We start from the raw sequence: 22166 nt of genomic DNA on the forward strand, positions 1-22166 counted from the left end.
ACGTACGAATATATTACAAACTCATGCGACCATAAAAAAATCATTGAACCCATCCTAATGACGTGACTCAGTTTTGTCTAGCCGGCTCTAAGGTCAAATCGCATGTATTAGTGTGGTCTAAACATTCTGGGCTATTCTGTGTGCCATGTCTGCCATGTGCATATAATTCTAATAATACGTATTCTAGCTTTGAATCAATGCCCGCTGACTTTAATAATGTGATTATTGGATCTCGCATTGAAATATCCACGTAGGAAAATACTAGCTACCCGACTTTGCCCGGATCATTTTTCAAATCAACAATTTATTGGAAAATATTGTCTACTGCCTTATTTTTGACAGCTAGTTGCTTTTATTTTAAAACTCATGAATAGGATTCGAAGGTTGATTGGTGCCACAATTGATATGTTACAATATACCGACTATCTTTTAACAAAATTTTATTTCACAATAAACATAATAAAATTTGTTCGCAACTTTGTTCAGCTGAATAAAGTTGTGACAGCGTACAGATCGAACGTTTGTGCGAATTTTGTCACACCAGGGCTCACCATTTGAGAGTTTTTTTGCTAAGATTAAATCCTATAATGCATGTTTTTTTTAAGTATTCATGCTTATTATCTGTTTACACATTAGGAATCATCTTCGAAAACAAACTATTCAAATAGACAACGAATTTTCAACAGCAATTTAAATACGGAATGCATCAATCTTGAATAATTTTATGCATATTGCAAACAAATAGATAAATCTTTGTTATTAATGACGTCAGTAGCATAGCGGTGAGATATTTGATTTTGAAAAGTCACAGGTTCAAAACCAGACAAGGGCAAATAGTTCTAAATACTTAGCAGGAAATCTGAGTGCTGAAGCCGCTAAAACTTTCGAACATTGAGTTCCGGTGTCACGAAATTTTACATAAAGATTTTTAGTTAGCGCATCAATTTTCTAATCGCGACGTCATTTCCATCATGATCTGGAGCTTTAAAATATCCACTTCATTGTCAAAAAGTAAGACAAGAATCCTTGTTGTTCATTCCACATCTTTCAAATGTTTAAAAAGAAGAAAAAAATACCATTATCAATATTACATTATTAATTTATTTTTCAAGTACTTGCGTCGGGGTATGTCAAGATGGATGATTGAGAAGACGTATGAACGTGAATGAAGCATGGTTTTTTTTTCCAAGACAAATTTGTATGGTAGTTTATCATACCTGCATAGCCCTGTTGGGAAATTCCTAACATTTGCAATGTTCTTGATGTGGTGCACAAATTCTAGTTTTTCATCAAAATTATTTCATCAATTATACAATTCTTCATTAATATTTGTAATTTCTTTGTGATTTGTAATTATTCTTTTCATCAATAAAGAGTACAAATTAAACACTGTTGGAACTGAATTTTATGCCGTTAATAAAGAGTGGAAAGAGTACAGGACCTAAATGACAACCTTGCGGTACGCCGCTAGAGGCCTAGAATTCCTTAGATTTTGTCGATTTCCTTTTTACAAATAGTTTGATCCAGTTAGTTGGTTGAAATAAATTCAAGACCTAAATTCGATTTTCAAAGAAAATTAACAATTCAGTTAAAATCAATGAATCATTGTATCAACTAACGTTTATTTTTAGGGATTTGTCTTCGGTTTGTGAGTTCCGGCATTTCTATATTTATAAAAATACATGTTAACTTTATAAACAGAACTGTTATAATATCTTTCTTTCATCTACAATGCACATTTAGAGACTTGCTTCTCTTCGCCAGAAGCGAATTAAAAATAACCGATGACTGGCTGCAAGAATTCAAAACGTTGAAAAAAGGTTATTATTCGAAGTTATTGAATCCCAGGGTCAACGGCTGAACTCATGGACTAGTTTAGTAATTTTTGACTTGCGCCCTTTCGGCACGCAATCCGTCCTAATAATATAACCGCCGACTATTTCCGAGTGTTGCCGAACATTCCCGAACTAAGCCGACATAAAAATGTAATATAAAAATGGGCCGGTGCATTTTTTCCGGAGAGGTCAACGACCGGCGAATTTCAAGCTATTGCATTTTGGCTAGAGTGCATCGGGACAGAAAACCGCCGCGGGCCGAATTAACTGCCAGGGGAGGCCAACCGGCTGCTTGCTAGATATTCTAGAGTGATATTTGGGAAACACAAGTCTTGATGGAAAATAATAGGGGAGACCGACCTAATTATTATTAGATATTTTAACATTTATACCAATCTTATGTCTTCGGAACTAAAAACCCTTTCCGATATTAGTAAAAGTATTTGTTCTTAGGTTACAGAATCAAACCCGGTGAAGTGCATTAAAAAATATTTTACGTTTTTGATTTTTCTCTAAACCATTTTTATCAGTCTTGGAACAATCCCCAAGTGAGTGTATCATAATCCCACTACGCTATGGGCACCTTTTATTGTGTTCACTTTTTATCAGTCAACTCCAGGTATGCTGTTGTGTAATTTAACAAACTTGTTTCAAAAGTCAAAAAGCTTCACCGCAAAGCAGAGATCTGTTTGTATGTCCCTCCGAAAGCTCTCGAACGGTGAGCATTGAACGAAATTGAAGTAAATGAACGAAAAATCATCTTCACATTGAACGATCTAGCTTTAATATGTCCAAAAATACGATAATATGTCATAGTGTATGTTGAAAATTATTATCTAGTTCTTCAAGAAAAAGGGTGGAAGCTACTCTCAGTATCGCCCTAGTGAAAGATAACTATTAAAAATATTACTTGGAATGGCTTTAGCCGTGTTTGGTGCCCAGATCTGAGTCACCAGGTACTTCCTGACCTACAATTTCCTCATTTCCTTCGGCGTCACTAGGTATTTTTTGTTGCACATAATTTTCTTATAATTTTTTTACTTTTATTTTTTATGTTGTCTTATTGGAGGTAAAGTCACAAGGAGGAAACCCACAATTGGTTTTATTTTAGCTATAACTGCACGTGTATAAAATGACTAATTTCCAAAAATTAATAAATAAAGAATATTCTCCTCACAGTTGGAAGTTGGGACTCTTGTGCGGTATTCACATAATTAAGAAGAATTTTGAAAAAAAAATTAAAAGGCGGGTCATTACTAGTGGTTCTAAAATATAAATATATTTGGATGTATGAAGCTAACATATGTCTAATACAGTTTGTTTGGAAATCTAATAATAAAACCTTTTTACAAAAACCAAGAATTTGCACCCACGCCTTCATCCAATATATTTTCCATCTAATAGTTAAAACCTTTTTACAAAAACCAAGAATTTGCATCTTCCTTCCCAGGTTTTCATCCAATATATTTTCCATCTAATAATTTGAAGATCCAATAATAAAACCTTTTTACAAAAACCAAGAGTTTGCATCTTCCTTCCCACGCCATCATCCAATATATTTTTCATCTAATAATTTGAAGGACAGAGCCATGTTTCATTGAACTATAAAACTAATAAGCAAAATCTCGCTTTGTGCATGCCAAGAATTTGTAAGAATTTTAAATGGATGGGTGCCAATTTTTTTTGCTGTTGTTTTGCATTCGATATCATAGCAAAAAAGTGCAGTAATTAAATATCACTGATTTCAACTATTAACGCTGCACAGGAATTATAATACTAAGAGCCAGGGGGCTAAGGCACTCCCATTGAACAATAACATATCGAAATATATTTTATTATATCTTTAAGTTTCAGTTGACCATAGACAGTGGGAGTTATAGTTATAGGGACATAGAATGTTGTGAGGATGAAAAGAATGGGGGAGATTAAGGAAATGAAGAAGGGGTGGGCAATAGAAAGGTGAATAATTACCTGGCTGTTCAGATCTGGTCGCCACACATAGAAAAGGTCATTTTAAGTAACGTTTCGTTTCTTAATTGTGGTCCTTCATAAAGGTGATATCTATTTTCACAAAATAATTTTCAAAATACTTACAAAATTATTTATTATTTAGAGTATGAAAATAAATAACACACATTGATGGAAGTAATAAAAAATCTTCAAACCATTTACAAAATGTTCTCGTCGTGCGTTGAGTATTGAATACCAAAATAAAAATTATATATCCTTATAAAGAAGCAAAGTAAATAAAAGAAGTGGTAACAAGTGCAAAATCAATAAGGAAGTATTATTTTTTAAGTAAACATCATTTAAGATTTGTTTGAAATTTAAGGTGTGTTCCCGAATAAATCAATATCATTAATTATACCAACGTTATGAACGTGCCAAAGAGAAAGAGGGTTGAAAATTATATATTGTTGTTGAAAGCTTCTAATCTACGAGTAAATGTTTTAATTTTTTATGGTCTGATAATTGGTTATAATTGAATTATAGAATCGAACCATGGCTACCCATATTTAGGTCTCATTACTCTAGACATTAAGCGATGGCTGCCAGAATTTAGGGAGAAGATTGTTTTGAATTTATTTGTAAATTTACGAAAACAGCTCAATTATAAAACCTACAAATATGGAATAAACAATGAAATATAAATGAATTTATTGAATTTTAGCCACAGTAAGCAGTTTATATGTTTTTAGTATTAACATTCGCAGGTATGATTTTTTTTATGAACGCTGCCGAATCCAAAACCAATGCCCAGAAATCTTCATTTGCTGAAGACATTTATTTTGTAAATACACTATTGCTCGAGTGACTATATAGAGTTCAGTGTGAGAGGCAATTAGGTGAAGACAAAACTGAAAAGACAAAATGTATTGCTTTGCATAAGCACGATAAGTCTATCATTTTACGCCCATTAGTTGACTTAAGGCGAAGCTTAATGCCAAATCACTATTTTGATTAATCTTTATAACGAATTGGTGTACATTATGAATACCAAAAAATATGCTTTACTTAAATTGAAGGTTTTCCTATCGCTCCGCTTGATCGCTTGAGTAGAATGCAAATAAAAAATATATTACTGAATAAAAAATATAAACGCAAACTACTACAAAAAATATTTTTCAATAGAAATGTATGAACGCATAAAGGAAACAACTTTTAAATATTACTGTTTTATAGCTAAGATTATCCGTGACAGTTTCACTTGATTAACTTTTTTCTTTTTCATAAAATGCCTATTACCTATGATATAAGGTATACCAAGAATATACAAATTTTTGCTTGTAGCTTCCTCTTAAGATTGAAGTACATATTTTAATCTGTAATTGTACGCATTAAGTGTTTTGCTTTTTCCTGTTTTATAGGACATTGTCTTGGTGAATTGCTAGAACTATCTAAACAAAACATTACTTTTCATCATCTCCTTTTAAGTTAGGTAATTTTTTTCCGCAGTATCATTTCCATTGCGATTTTATTTTTGCTATTTTATTCTGTTTACTTTTTCATTGAATTAATTAAAACCTTGTGATACTGCGTCAAACACACTTTTATTGATCGAAAAGTCCAATTTTTAGGCAGGCGCATTTGCATTCGCTTAATTGCATACAATGTGTGCACATTTTGTATGGACGGGGGTTACCAGCATTTTTAATATTGTTAATACTAACTTATGTACTTTTTCACGAACATTATTATTATGCATTTGTAGTGGTAACTTAATATAATCAGGGCTGCCAATTGACTTCAGTAAATATAAATTATTGTTTTACTACGATTTTTTTTTTCAAATAAAATTTTATAGAAATACGACATTATATAGCCGCGAACAGCAAAATAATAAGTTGGCTACTAGAAGATTTATTTTATATGAATGCCGAGCAATAATCCCAACTGTCCAGAGCCAGTGAGACTAAGGCATTTCCAATTGGGTATGTTGTGAGGCTGAATGAAGTGGAGATTGAAAGGAGAAGGGGAAAAGAGGTGGGGAAAAACCTGGCTCTCCAGATCTGATCACCAAGCACAGTTAAAACATTCATATATACATTCCATGCAAAGCGTAATATAGTTACATATAATCAAAAAGTAAAACGATTAACTTAGAAGGTTTCTAGAATATCCGTGATGCAGTTAACTAACGTTTTTTTTGTGAATTAATGCATTGACTATTTTTGAGTGATTACAAAATGTTGCTTGAAATAGATTTGCTTTGAAAACTCGAATAGTTAGTTACTTCCCAACCGTTCTTTTCCCCATCTCCTTCCCGTCTCCACTGCCTCTAGCCTCAAATCATACCCCGATTAAGGATGCCAAAGTTCCACAGACTCCTGTGTGGTATTCGTATAAAAAAAGCCTCTAAACAAGCCAGTTTCCATAAAATCAAGCGTTTTTAATAATATCTCTAATTCATAATCTAAAAGCGTTTTTAAAAAATATCTCTAATTCGTAATCTAAAAAGCATTTTAGAAAATATTTCTTACTAGTAATCTAAAAAGCGTTTTTAAAAAATATCTCTACTTCGTAATCTAAAAAGCGTTTTTAAAAAATATCTCTAATTCGTAATCTAAAAAGCTTTTTTAAAAAATATCTTTACTTCTTAATTTAAAAAGCGTTTTTAAAAAGAACGTTAAAATTTTGGCAGTCGGTGCCCTAGTGTCATCTAGCCACAAGCTTCATACAAAAAAAAACATATTACTAAAAGAAAATTCCGCCACCGAGTAACAAAAATAGCTATTTGCTTCTTTAGTTAAATATCACAGCGAGGTAATGGTCTACCTTTTTTACGTTGCGGCCCTTGACTAGTAGGTCTGCTAGGCGGAATGCGGACCTGCCGATGGTTGGACGGATGCATATAATTCTGCCATGTATATTCATGCACTTTTTGCGTGTGGGTTGTCGAAAAAGAGCTGCACACACAAAGTGCGATACGTTGTTGGAGTCTACGAGAAGTTTTTGAGTTTTTAAGAATAAATTATATTCTTGGGTTTACTATGGTCATTTTTGTTTATTCATATAAAGACACTGGAATATCACAGAATATTTGGATAGTAACGCAAAGAAAAAAATGATGATTTCAACAATACATAACTTTTTTTTACAAGTAGTATAGTATAAGTTTCCAGTCAACACAATTTTTACGCAACTTTCAATTTCATTGCCACAATAAGCTATGGAGCTTTGAAAAGGCAAAACTGGCTAAAAAGATATCATGTTTATTAAATCTCTAACTAGTGCCTACGTAGGATATCAGCTGTTGATAGAGGGAAAAAATTAAATTGGGAAAAAGAAAAATTTTTAGGTTTTATTTTATAATCTGTTTTACGTTACGGTATTTTTCGTTGTTATTTTTGTTGACCTGAAATATAGTGATTTCGTAAAGAAGTGTTTTGTAATAAATGAAAAGATATCAACACGTTTGACCTGTAAAGCATCAAATTTATTCGTAATGAGAATATGAATAAATGAGTAAATAAACAACTTGTTACAAACCTGAATGTAAAAAATCTATTAAAAACTTTTTTGGTTATTTCTTCTCCGTGAAATATTTGAATCAAGGCGTTGCAACGCAACGCGCTTCGCGAAACATTTTTTATTGTTTTTCGGGCAGGCCCACATGCACCATACACAAACACCCACACACACACACAGACAAACCCACACTTATAAAAATGCATACACACACATATACAGCGGTGCAATGCCACTGCACTCTAGATTTATTCAGCAACGATCCTGGAACAAAACAAAGTAACCGCCACTCCTACACGAAAACATCAAATACCACCTTAAAATGCACAAATTGTTACAATAAATTACGCAAAACACATTTAAATGAAATACAAAATAAAGGATTGTATTAAAACTATGTAAAATGTCATATTTTGTTGCTAAAATGATGATTTTTATTTTTTTTTTGTTAAAATGCCGTATACCACATTTTGGCCGTCGGGTGTCTTCACGAATACTTTGCTAATAATATGAGAATATGGCGTCAATATTAGTTTTTGTGGGGTACTTTATTTTTTTTTTTTTCGTATCACTGCGTGCTTCGGCCATCTCGGGTTCGCTGTAAGAGAAAAAAATAAGGGACATAGATTCTAATTTAGAAAATAGTGCTCTCTGAATGAGGTCCTGCGCCGGGAGTGTTCCGAATTTGAAAATTGACATTTTGAATTTTTGACGTTTTGAATTTTTGACGTTTAAAATTTTGACAGATTTGTGCTTCTTTGACAGTTTTGAGTGTTTGAATTTGGCGCGCGTCTTCGATTTGTGCGATCGTTTTCAGTTTTAACTTTTTGGATTCCGTTGGACTTCGTTTGAAAAACTTTCCGTGATTTTTCTTTTGATGAACTTCTTTTTAAAGTTTAAGCTTTATTATTAATTCGTTTTAGACTGTGTTTGTTGATTTAGGGAAGAGTTTAAATGGAATAATCACTACAATTACGTAAGTAAAAAGTGTTTTTTTCTTAATATATAACAAAAATAATTTATTTATCGGAACCAGCGGCATTTTTTTTCAATGATTTGGAAATTTTGTGAGACTAAAGTGATTACGAAGCTCTGGTCATCAAACACGGGTAAACCAATTTTACGAAACGTTTCGAATGATAAAACAAATTATATATAAAACTTTTAGATTTTTTATTAATTTCAATAACTTCACAAATTGACAAATAAATTAGTTAATGGAAAAAAAATAAGCATATAGGTTCCTATATATATTATGTTTATCGTAAAACTTCCAAAGAATCTTCAAAAAATTATGATCCAGCATCGCTAAAGTTATCTTTTTAGTTTTCATTTTCATTTAAAAAAAAAACTATTTTTTCCTATGATGTCCAATTTTTTCAACGCGAGTTTATTTTCGTACATATGTTTGTAAAAATAGCGCGTGGTGACCTAGATCAGGAGGCACGGGGAGCGGCGCCAGGCTCGGGAACTTTTCGCTCTTATGTAGGTCACTCTTTTATTTCTCGCCTTCGATGCAGCGATGGCTGAAATAATGACCCCACTCGACTTGCTGTTTAAATTAAGAATTCAGTGAAATGAATCGAAAAAAAGATTTTCACTTAGTTATTTTTTTTTCTTTACTCCTTAAACAGATTGTAAATTTATTTATTTATTAATTTTATTTTAGTAATTTGTACATTTAAGGTTACAAATTACTAATTAATTGTAACCTGCATAAAAGCATACGGTGTCATATAACTCGAATTCGTACTAAATAAAAATGTTTTGATTTTTTTTTTGTAAATTTATATGTTAGTTGGATTTGTTTAATTTTTAAGTGGGTTTGTTTTGTTTATCGTTTTTTTTTATATTTGCTCCACACAGAAGGTTCTGAAGAAATTAATTTCCCTGAGGAGATATTGTCATCTTTTGGGATGCTGTGTGGAGGGGTGGTTAGAAATCTGAGGAAGAGTGTGTCCAGGAATGACATACGTATGAATCCAATCCCAAGGCGATGGGTCGAGAGAGTCCGACTGGAGTCGCCCTCAACCGGCCTCTCCTAATCCGGCCCGCCATGCAGTTGGTACTCATTCGCCATCTATACCTCACTGCATACACCCAGGCACCCCTGCTAAGTCACCACTTGGGGAAAGGTGTTGGATATCCAATACAATACCAGGGGAGGCGGAAACCTTACCCGCCTCCCAAAATAATGATTTAAGGAAATATGAATCAGAAAATATTTGAGGTCTTTTTTCTAAAGATATTTGGTGATCTGGTGAGGAGGCACGGAATGAAAGACGTGTCGTGAAGGTCAGAGTGTTTATTTGATGAGTCAGGGCCGTGATGAGAGTGGGCGTAGGATAGATGTAGTATTCTCCGGATGCTGGCTGTGATGGCTGGTCAAGCGCGGGTCTGTGAGTCGACGCCGGGCGCTGGTGACCGGACTCGTTGACTGTCAGGCACTGGCGATCTTGGCAATCAGTACTCCAGTGCTGACGGGAAAGCCGAAGGTGCAGTGGACCTTGTAGGCGGTTGAGTGGGAGCTGGTAGACCTGTGAGGATGCTGCGTGTCCTCGTGGTGGTCATGGAGCGTGGATGAAGCGCTGGTCAGAGACGCTGGAACCAGGGCGCTGTAATCCATGTTGCGTTGGCCAGGAACGGCGATCTGGGCCAAAGCGCTATGATGATGTCCCGATGGAGTCCATGATGAGAGCCGGGAAGAATGTCCTTCGCGCAGGTGAGGTGCGCGGATTATCACTCGTTGAGCACCTTGTTAACTGATGGCAGATTGATGACTGACTGACTGCTTTCTTCACGCTGTCGCTTTTAAAAGGTGAAGAAGCTTCACTACAGTACTCCCCTTCCAGCGGCATGGTTGAGGGCCGCGATAGAAAGAAAAGTTGAGTCAGATCTTGCTTGTTGATGGGAGTAGGAAGGGTTGGTGCTGGTATCGTTACATTTATCTTGGGTTCAGGGCCACTGTACAGTTGTTGTATATTCTCTCACGTAAAAAAAAAAAAATATATATATATAAAAATGGTTAGAAAAACAAAATTATTATAAATTACAAACACTGTTCACAACACAAGCTGAAGATACACTAAAATAACTATTGTGAGCACTATTATCCGCGCTTGTGCGGAGATGGTCTGGTGCACACAGCTCCATGGTGCCTCAACCGATCACCCATTTTGAGACGGGGTTACCGGTGAGTCGGGGTAACACTATCACGTCGGGGTCACCACTTTGGTGATCTGGTGAGGAGGCACGGAATGAAAGACGTGTCGTGAAGGTCAGAGTGTTTATTTGATGAGTCAGGGCCGTGATGAGAGTGGGCGTAGGATAGATGTAGTATTCTCCGGATGCTGGCTGTGATGGCTGGTCAAGCGGGGGTCTGTGAGTCGACGCCGGGCGCTGGTGACCGGACTCGTTGACTGTCAGGCACTGGCGATCTTGGCAATCAGTACTGCAGTGCTGACGGGAAAGCCGAAGGTGCAGTGGACCTTGTAGGCGGTTGAGTGGGAGCTGGTAGACCAGTGAGGATGCTGCGTGTCCTCGTGGTGGTCATGGAGCGTGGATGAAGCGCTGGTCAGAGACGCTGGAACCAGGGCGCTGTAATCCATGTTGCGTTGGCGAGGAACGGCGATCTGGGCCAAAGCGCTATGATGATGTCCCGATGGAGTCCATGATGAGAGCCGGGAAGAATGTCCTTCGCGCAGGTGAGGTGCGCGGATTATCACTCGTTGAGCACCTTGTTAACTGATGGCAGATTGATGACTGACTGACTGCTTTCTTCACGCTGTCGCTTTTAAAAGGTGAAGAATCTTCACTACAGATATAAATATAATTTAAGTTCTCATTCCTAAATATTGGTTGGTTTCTTGCCATGTATTATTATTCTAGCCATATATTCTTCTTAGAAAACCTATTTCTAAATACTGCATACCGTCAACAAATATTGAAAACTCGCTAAACCATCATACCAAACTCTCCGCAGGGGTTTGCCCAGAAACTGGAATAATTCACAACTTTATCTTAGCACACACTTTTTACTTCATTCGAACATCGTCTCTTTCATACTGTTTTTTATGTCGACTTACATGATCGTGCAGTATCTTCCTGAGATATCTTCTTCCATCTACTTGCGCACTATAACATAATCTACTGGCACCTGAAACTCTCTTTTAGTCGATTGGCTCCAATGTACAGACAATCTAAGGGTCCCCTTAATAATCTTGTTCGTTAGACTAACATCAGCCTTATAGTACAGCCTTAGGCTGTGACAAAACTATGTTTACATCAGAAATAAACGCAGAAAATCACTTTTAAATTATACGTTAAGGCGATGCACTACGTCGTGTAATATTTTAAATTGAGCTGCTATCAATAACAACCCTTCGCAGATGACGATAAGGTTTAAATTCCCGGTTAACACCATCCGCCTGTTTTGATTTATGCAAGAAAAAAACATGGCCAAAAAGTGCATTTTATTTTATTTTGTCGATGTTCAGGCATAAATATTTAATTTTTTTTTCGATCATTTTATAAATAAATCAATTTGCCACATTATACAATAAAATCATAACCGAAAATGGATTCGTAAGTAGAAGATTTTGAACTTTATAGCAGTTTTCATAAGCCTTTACATTATTTTTTTCTGGGCTTATAAAAAGACTTATCTAAAAAACACTCGATTTTTTCAAAGGCCAACATGTATTCTACTCGCAGTATTTAATTAAAGCATCTGAAACATTTCTAGGCAACCAAATTTTCAAACCAAAAACACATGATTTTGAATTACTACGTATGGCATCGCCTTAATGTCAGCTCTTGGGGTTGGAGCTGGCAACACGGTACCGCATCTTTACACACATTTCACCACAACCTTAGATTACACATCTGCTCTGATGATGGACACTGCAATGCTGTCCGAAACGTTGGCCAAACGTTGGCGAAACACGGCATAATACCTCAAAAAAAAATCACTATAATACTTTTGGCCGTGAAAATCATACCGAAATTCAGCCTTGTTTAATTTTCAATTTAGTACTTCCTCCATGTATTGCTTCAAACCATTAAATTATATAACTTAATTCATTATTAAAGGACAACCTTTTCTTTTAACTTATTTTAAAGTTTATACTAATCGATTTAATATATCATTTAATAAGGAGATAATACGAATAAATCTAAATGAAACAGAACAAGACACAAAAAAATATAATAGTCACGACGAGGAATTGAACCCAGGAACTTTTGTCTTACTGAGATAGGCGTCTTAAACCACTCACATCTATTTATTAAGCGTCCCATTTGTCCATCATTTTTGGGTCATCTCAATAAATAGGTGCAAGTGGTTTAAGACGCTTTTCCTTGTAGGACAAGATATCCTTGGTTCGATTCCTCATTGTGACCGTTTTATGTATCTTGTTCAATTTCATGTTTCGTTCATATTTATTAGTATTATCTTCTTCTTCAATGACAAATTGATTATTGCTTAAACTTACTGACTATAACAATAATAAGAAAACACCAACATGAAGCGCTTTTATTTTATTTTTTAAGAATTTATTAACACCTATCTCCAAACCTTAGCTGTTTAAAAGAAGAGGACATAGCCAAGATTATAATATTTTTAGAAAGGCATTGAAAAGGAATATCATATTTGTAAGTAGCTTTATGTTGCGTACTCGTATTATCTTGTTTATTTTTAACTCAATAAAGTAGATAAGTTAGTAAAATTTTCAAAATCTTTCTGGATTATGCAAATCCTTAACTCCCCCATCCCTAACAGCAAAACTCCATCTTATGTAACCAACCCCAAATAATCTTGAAGTATTAATGGGTAATGCATCATTTATGGATAAGCATTTCTTATGTAAATTCTTACATGCAAGACAGTTTAACGAAGGATTTAATTCAAAACATTAATATTATTTAAATAGAATATCACAACGTCAAATTAGACCACATTCTACCAAAACTATGATGTGGCAGCACAACATTTAAAAAAATACTAATTCATTTTAAAACTTTTTATACAACGCTTCATTACACAGTGGTAATAAAAGAAAAATCGTAAAACCAAGGTAACTAGATACTATTATATAATAGATTTAATCCATTAATTACCTTTTACGCCTACGTTTATATTCTGTTCAGCATTCACGTCTTCCTAAATACAAAAATAAAGTTCATTAGCATCAAAATTTAATTTATTTCTTCAAAGTGTTAAATTTTGATATTAAACAAAATTACATGATATATCGATTTGATCCCGGAGGTGGTAGATATGACGAGGGTTTCAAAACAAAAACAGAATTCCAATTACAAGACATTTCTTTAATGTTGCTTTTGTATAAATGAGGTCACCGATTCAAACAAAAAACGTGACATTAATGAATAGGCAGAATCTCGACATCTCATCTGTATCTGAAGAAACGCCGAGTACTAAAGACGACCCATTTTCTGAAATTTAAAATATGGTTAGGAATCCGTTATAATACAACGCCCCCTGCTTGCAAACAAGCGCACTACGCTAAGGGCGGGCTGGGGGTGGTGGGGGCGGATGGGGGGCAGGGTGCAACCCCCCCCTGTGATCAGTTGTACTCCAACATAAACAAGCATACTTCTGTCGGTGTTTAAACGCAGAAATATGTATGAGTCCTCCCTTCTTACCCCACATCTGCAAGATGAAGAAGAAGAAGAAATGTAAGAGGGAAAGAGGGGGGAACAAGGGAGGAATTAGAAGTTTCCTAAGACGTTGCCCCCAGCGCCCCCCCGCAACTTACAACCTCCCCCTCCCCCCCGCCCAGAAGACAGAGACAGCCAATACAACCACCATCCTTTTCCCGAGATACGTACAAATTCTCGAATAAAATGAATTCATTATAGCGAATTTTCGACATGCATGTAAAAACGGGAAAGCTGTGCGAGGGTTGCTCCTACCCGTGCGGGTATGAAATCATCGCTGTACTCATTCAATATGCGCCAAGACACATGCTAACGGCTAACGGCTAACGGGTGTGTTTCGCAAATCGTTCAGCCTTCTTAAATACTCCTACACGGCTTTACTTCTCCTGAAGATGAATTCACGATCTTGTTTTCACGCCTAAATTATAAACATTAACCGCTATAGAAAGTTGACAAATTTAAAAGTTAACTGTGTGGAAAAAATAAAAGCGCCGAAGTTTTCATTTTATTTACGTAACCAGAGTTTTGAACAGAAGTTTTAAAATAGCTTTTCATTATGCGACAATGGTGCGAATCAACAAACAATTTTGTAATTTAGCGTACAGAAGGAAGCCTTAGGAACAAATTCGTCAGTCCAATTTGACATTGAATCATTTGTGGGTAGGTGAATGAATTTTTTGTTTTTGCTCTCCAACATTCCTTTTGTAGCACTTGAAAATAACAAATTTATTTTTCTGCTTAACCCTTACCCTCGATTATATAAATAAAATGTCGAACAATTGGCTTTCCATCTGAGTCGGGTCTGTTGTTCGTTGCATAACCGAACGGAATAAAAAATGTGGATTATTTCGTAACGCCCACCGGTCTGGCTCGTGTCACATAACTATGCGACCTTTTTATTACAATTCCGAAAGCTTACATTAAAAATAGACGCGGAGTAAGATATTTTAAACATAATTAGGCTTTACTTATAAATAAAATAAAAAACTTTACTATAAAAACTTATAATGATAACAGGGTTGTAAAAGTATGATGGTATAATAGTGCGGATGAACCATCGTTAATCCTGGTTTCTTAAGTATTATATTTACTTTTGGATCATTTTTAAGGGCGAACAAGAGGGTAAACAATTGTACCAGAACTATTTATAAGTTCATGGAGAAAAATTAATTTGGCTAACTTATTAATAATCCAATAAAATTTTTGGCAATCACCGCAACAAATTGCAAACCTTTAACATATGAATTAATAGGTTTCCTGATAAAATTCTAGTAAAATACGAATATATTATTACGATGTCGCAACACGTGTTCGAACACAGTAATAATATATTATATATTAAGACATTCGTCTTCCTGCAAGAATTATCAATAATTTGAAGAGATTTTTAATAAATTAGCAATATTCATTTTTCTTCGTGTATAACTCAGGGTGTAGAGAATGGAACTCTATGAGAAAGGTTGTGGGCTAATGACACCAAGCAATGTTTCTTGGAAAAATGCATACGTGTAAAACGAATCTAATGGCATTTGATAATTTGCATTAGTTTTTCAAAATTTAAATACCCTATTTAACTATTTTCAATTACTCGCTTTTGTATCGATGTTTAAAAAAAATAAGTTTGCTTCTTCGTAACTTTTGTTTTGTATACTTACAATTTTACAGTTTTATCTTGTACGACACGGATGAAGTATGAAAATTTGTGATTGGGTATACACAAATTGACATTACAATTATCTTTTTTGATAATGGGTTCAGTTCGTGTTCTACTATAAATTGTCTGAATTATGTGTAGATAAAGCAAAAAATAGATGCTTCTGATTGTTGGTATTAAGAGATCAAACATTTTAAAAATAGAATAAAAATACTTTTTCAATTTACATCGTTTTTTCAATAACTCCACGCATGAGGCCTTGGGGAAAATTATTTCGCTCGGGGCCTATGTTATATTTGAGGATGCTGTGTGTAGAGTATTTTGTATGTGTAGTTTATTAGGTATACCAGGTTCCGTTTTTGTAAAAAATCATATAAATTTTAAAAAGACACTAAAATAATAATCAATGAAATGAAAACATTTTTTAGTACGATAAGTGCGATATATACGGCCTCTGTGGTCGAAAGTTAAGTCTCCTGACCAAGTAAATTTAATTTAATTAATATATGTTGTTTCACATTTAATTATTTTAAATATATTAACTCGTATACCTTGTATATTTGTGGTATGTTCCAGAGTTTAGGAAACTCTCAGTATCGTCTTGGTGAAAGACTTGGATTTAAACTTGAAATGACTTTAGCCGTGTTTGGAGACCAGATTATGAATAGACAAGTACTTCCCCACCTCCCTCTTCTTCAACTCATTAATTAAATTAAATACTATATCATAACATAACATTCTTACTTGCACCATTCTAGAAAGCTACTAAGATTGGGCTTGCTGGGGATTTAATGAAAAAAAAGTATTCTGTGTCCGATCAGCTATACGTTTTTCAATATTCGACTACTCTATACAGTCATATCCAAATGAAATTAAATACAATATAATAACATGACATTGGAGAATACGGTTCGGCTCGAGCTTTCAGGTTTAGGAGTAAAGTTGCCCCCTAGCATCCCCACGTACGGGGGTTCGGTCGGATTGTAAAACTCGCATTAAGTTATGAAAACACTCGGCATACGGCGGTACCTAAAAGTATACTAAAACCTTTGCGTATTGATTATCCAATCAATAAAATATATCATACCGCCTGCGTATGAAATCCTTTTTCCTCTCCCCCGCCCTGTGTATGTGTAATGTAAATATACATATTCAGAACTCACCCCCGTAAAAGTTGTATGAAAATTATAGCCAGAGTATGAAACTTTTATATCATCGCGGTACTTTCTGCGGATGTATAAAATATTCCGGTATAAATGACGGGAATTTGCTGCGCGCGTATTGGTATCGGGGAGGGCTAATGTGTTGGTGTGATTTGGGGGTGTTGGTGCAGCCTGCAAGTGAAGAGGAATGGCCTAAATTGCCTTTTTATACGAATAACTACGTCACAATGATTATTGCCGATGTTCCTTATGAGTTTTTACTAAAAACGAGATGCTTCACAGATTTTTAAAAATTCATGAAAATATAAAATTAATATTGCAGTTCTATGAAAATCCTAATCAAGTAAATTAATCACCACGGTTTTTATTAATTTAATTATATTTTATTTAAGCTACTATATAAAAAATTTTACGCACAAAATATTATGGTGTATCTAAGACTAGTGATGTAAAGTATGTGGTATTTATTGAGGCGGACATGATTTAATGATTTCATTTAAAATATCGTTTTTTCATTGACCTTTTTCATATTTAGTTGAAATTTTTCGTTGTAATTTTTCCTCTAATTTTTATATCTATTTATACACAGGGTTTTCCAATAAGAGGTGTTCTTTTGATATTCAGTCGTAAAAGATCAATGGTTTCGTTGCTTGTGTGGCACGTAGCGCCGTCTTGTTGAAAATAAACGTTGTCCATATCAATACCATCCAATTCCGGCCATAAAAAATCATTAATCATCTCCCGATAGCGCAATCCATTCACCGCAACTGTTGCTCCAGCCTCATTTTCAAAAAAGTAAGGTCCAATTACTCCGCCGGACCATAAACCGTACCAAACAGTCAGCCCCAGATGCGACAATTTTGCTTGTTGACGAAGCCACCGAGGTGGAAATGGGCCTCATCACTCAAGATGATTTGCATCTGATTAACTCAAGTGAATTTTAATGCGTTGTTGAAGTGTGTATCGTTCCATTTTTATTAATGGCGTAGTTTCTACTTGCCAAATGTCAAAAAATGACAGCTTCAAAAGTAACATCTACCGAAATAGCGGGCTATTCAAAATTACACCTCTTATTGGAAAACCCTGTACTTTAATACAGACTTCGCCTTTGTGGTATGTTTTTTTTATTACTGTCTTATTTTTTAAGTCATTCTGTGTACACCAAACATACTGTCCCAGTAAAAAAAAATTCTGTTATTATCCAAGAATTGTGAAATAAGCGGCCCTTGATGAAATAATATCTCTAATTGAGCTCTACAGAATTTGAACCATTCTTTAAATTTCAAAGTTGATTTTCAGGTTCTCTTAACGTTCTTTTCAAGTTCTGTTATTATTTCAGTTCTGTGAAGCAACTGGCCTATAATGATATAATAACAAAACTTGAATGGGACTTTCACAGAATGTGCAAATTAACTGTGAAATTTGATGAATTGTTCGAATTCTATGAAACAACCCGTCCTAACAGAATATGAATTTTGATGAATTGTTTAAATTCTGTGAAACAACCCGCCATTATTGTTTTTATGTATTTGATTTTATTCAGAGTTGTCTTCTCACAATGATACTGTCAGTCCTAAACTCAGAAATACTTATAAAACAAACGCAGAATTCTCACCTGACGACGATTTTCTAAAATTTCTATTTCCTTTTCCGGACTGAGTGACCGTTTTTGTATATTTTTATTATGAACTTTATTATTTACATTCGATGATTTATATCATGAACATGAATAATTATAATAAATTATCTTGCAACGAAAACTTGTTTTGGCAAATAATTGTCATTGTGTTAATTGCTACATACGATATTTGTGTAAATATTTTGTTAATTGCTACATACGATATTTATTTTAATATTTTCTTAATTGCTACATACGATGTTTGTATAAATATTTTGTAAATTTCTGCATACGATACTTGTGTAAAATTTTGTTAATTTCTACATGGGATATTTGTATAAATATTTTGTAAATTGCTGCATACGATACTTGTGTAAATATTTTGTTAATCTCTACATGAGATATTCGTATAAATATTTTGTTAATTTCCGCATAAAATATTTGTGCAAATATGTTGTTAATTGCAACATACGATATTAGTGTAAATATTTTTCATTAATATGTCGAAAATAATAAAGCATTTTCAATCATTCAAAAGTGTTTCGTAATTTTAAAGCTAACAAAATTTAAAAGTATCTCGTCTTCAGATCTCTCGTGCAACCAGTGTTAACAAAATAAATGCATATCATTGAATACCGTTAACTACTGACACCTCGAAAGTCATAAAGTAAGTTTGTCTTTCTACGCATGCACCACCAAGTCAATTTGTATTCATGTATATATTTATTTAATTGTGATCAACGTTCCTAACGCTCAATAACACCAATAAAATTGTTAAACTTCTAAATTAGTATCATTTGCATTGATTAGTAGAGCTTTTATATTAAATCCACAAAGGAGTTCCTGTGAGAAATAAGTGTCGTTGTCGTCCTTGAGGATGCTGTGTGGAGGATATTTTTGGGAAAAGGAAGGAGTGAACATAGGTCTTGAAGAGACTCGTGTTGTAGGAGAGATGAAACACGGAGGTCAAATGATTTGTAAAGTTGTAGAAGTGGCCCGTTCTCATGAAACAAATTAATATCAACTGGGTATAAATAATATCTGAGTAAAATTTCTTGACGATAGAGTTCACCAATCCAAAGTTTTGTGCATTCATTTTATAACATAAATTGATCTCCTGCTTTATTTATTCAACACTCGAAAAAAATTGGATTTTATTTTTAATTATATTTAAAAATCGTAATTTTCAATTAACGCCTAATGAAACTACCATTTGGGCCATTCTGCCCTTCTCAATCGGAGGCTGAGGGCTGTTCCTCCCCCCCTCCCCCTCTCGGGAGGGGCACACAGAGATGATGAAAAGAATGTGTACCGTGGCACGGGCGGATACCCCCCAACCCCCCAGGCTGGAGGTGGATGTTGGGGGTGGATTGTGGGATGGGGTGCGGAGGGTGGGTGTGGGCCTGGGGGTGTGAGGACTGGAAAAGAGTGCGCACCGGAAAACTAGAAAGGGAGCGCCGCGATCGCTACGGTGTAACTTTTACGAACTAGAGGGGGGCGGTGGGGGATGCACATTGATGATGTTAAATGAAAAAATTATATTTTTTGTAATTAATTCAATTCAGCGTGCTAATTGTAAAAAATTAATTAATTACTCTCGTTAAATGTAAATCTAACATTCATTTCTGTGTGTCATCCTAAACTCGTAAACGTAGATATCTGGCGTCATGGTATTTGTGTTTTATCAAAGGCTACAAAACTAATAAGTAAAATAATGTTTTTAATCATTTGAAACAGAAAAAGATTCGGTCGAATGTAGAAATTGAGCCCAGTATCTAAGCCTTGCCGGGGATTTGCTCTACCACCGAGCTAATTCAACCGTATCCCCTTCAGTCATACTTCGACTAAGAACTACCAACATTGTAAGATTCTTAACCGAACTAAATGCAATCTAGATGGTGTCTTGGTCAGGTAGCATAGTATTATATAATCTCAAGATAGTGTAGTCCAACAATTTTTTTTAAGATTTCTTAAATAACCACTCAAGCAATTCATTGATCACGTCCACAATGTGCCAAAATTTATAGAACCTAAATTTATTGGATAAACTGTGAAATCTAGTTGATTGGCTTTAAGCCGCAGTTAACAGTTTCATATATTTTTATATTTATAATTAGAGGAATACAATTAATTAAATAATATGGTAAATTACCAATACAAAATTACAAAATATGGTCACATAATTTTTTTCAACTAACAACCTTATTTTCTTTGGTGAGCCGTGATGCTATCGTAAGTTATTAAATTAATTTAACTGTCAAAAATAAAATGACAAAAAAAATCGCAGATTTTTTAAATTTTTCAATTTTCACAAAAAGTGAGATAAATAATCCATTTTTTTTTAACAAATTTATAATTTATTTCTCAAAAAGTGAAACTGGGTAGCAAAACTACTTACCCATGTAAAAATATTCATTTATGAATTTTTTTTATATTTCGCAATTATTTTTGTATTAATATATCACGATGGAGGTTCTTTCTAGCTTTTTTTAATGTGTGTTTGTTATTTACGTTATATCTTATATACAACAACAAAAATATACACATGCTCTAACTTTAATGTTGTTTACAAACAAGAAGATTGATAAAGAACGATTTTTATAAGTTTTGAATTTGATCTCGTGTTTTTAAATAAATATTGTGATAACAAACGTCAAAACAGCTTTTCAGCTGTCATATCGTAAAGATAAATTGAATATTAAATTAAGAGGAAGCTACAAGCCAAAAATTTGTGTGTATTCTTGGAATACGAATGGATCAATGGATCAAGCTAGTTTATCGGAGAACCTTCCATTGTAATACCGGTTACAAGGACAACATACCTAATTGAGACCTGTGCTCTAAAGATAGTAATCCATTTGTTAAGATAGGGAACCTATTAAACAGATTGCAATGTAACGGCCCGTTTCTATATAAAGTCAATGTTTTTTTTTCTGGTATTTGTTGCTCAAATTCAACAGTTTTGAATAGTGAAAAACGTTACTCATCCATTACAGTTAAATCCGCATTAGACAGGCTTAACTATACCAACGCTGAACCATCGCATACGAATCTAACATTATGCCTCCATGGAAACTTTACTTACAAAATTCATTTCCAACCTTCTAAATATTCTACGATTTTTCCAACGAGCCCAATTTTATTATACATTTTGTTTAATATGAGGAAATGCAATAAATTTCCCGTTTAACATTCGAATCCCTTCACTCATTTTACAGCGCCCCTTCCCACCCCCGAATTTCTTACCTCCCTCCCCCACCCCCAACACTAATACCATCAAAACCTTCCCTCACACAGCCGTACCACTTCTATTCCGCATTTATATTTATGCATGTACAGGAGGAGGGTATAGATCCAGTTTTAATATTATAATATCTGTATATTCAGTATGGAAAAGAGAAAAATGTGTACAAGTGATTCGTTTCCGCAATTCGCGCGCAAACCTAAGGATGTATGTATGTTACAGGCACAGTCCGCGTAAGAGATAAAACCTCCGTGTGAGCCAGAACTGTTTGTATTTCTTCAAATACTTGTAATTAAGTTATTTATTTATTTAGAATTTACGACACAAGTGCCATTTACATAAAAGTTTTTTTTTTTTTTTACATATACATAGTGCAGTATTAAATTTTGATGAGAAAAATTAAAAAATTAAATTTAGTAAAAACATAACAAATAAAATAACAGTAAAAAAAGAAGCAATGACAATAGCCTGTTATGTAGTGACCTCATTAAAATAAGTGGCGTTA

At 34.3% G+C, this 22166-nt stretch overlaps 1 protein-coding gene across 2 annotated transcripts in view; it reads left to right on the forward strand.

Moving 5' to 3' along the window:
* The window catches only part of br (broad-complex core protein), a 145128-nt gene that overhangs the window by 30712 nt on the left and 92250 nt on the right, over positions 1-22166 (forward strand). Inside the window, exon 1 of one of the 2 annotated variants that reach the window (XM_089636796.1) lies at positions 8163-8280. The exons of the other annotated variant lie outside the window; for it this stretch is intronic. The gene's annotated coding sequence lies outside the window, so the exon portion shown is untranslated. Of the gene's footprint in view, positions 1-8162; positions 8281-22166 lie in introns of those variants that run through there. 2 annotated transcript variants of the gene reach the window in all.

This window comes from Hesperophylax consimilis, chromosome 10, assembly GCF_061612785.1.
Source record: "Hesperophylax consimilis isolate HC1 chromosome 10, BYU_Hcon_1.0, whole genome shotgun sequence".
Lineage (NCBI taxonomy): Eukaryota > Metazoa > Arthropoda > Insecta > Trichoptera > Limnephilidae > Hesperophylax > Hesperophylax consimilis.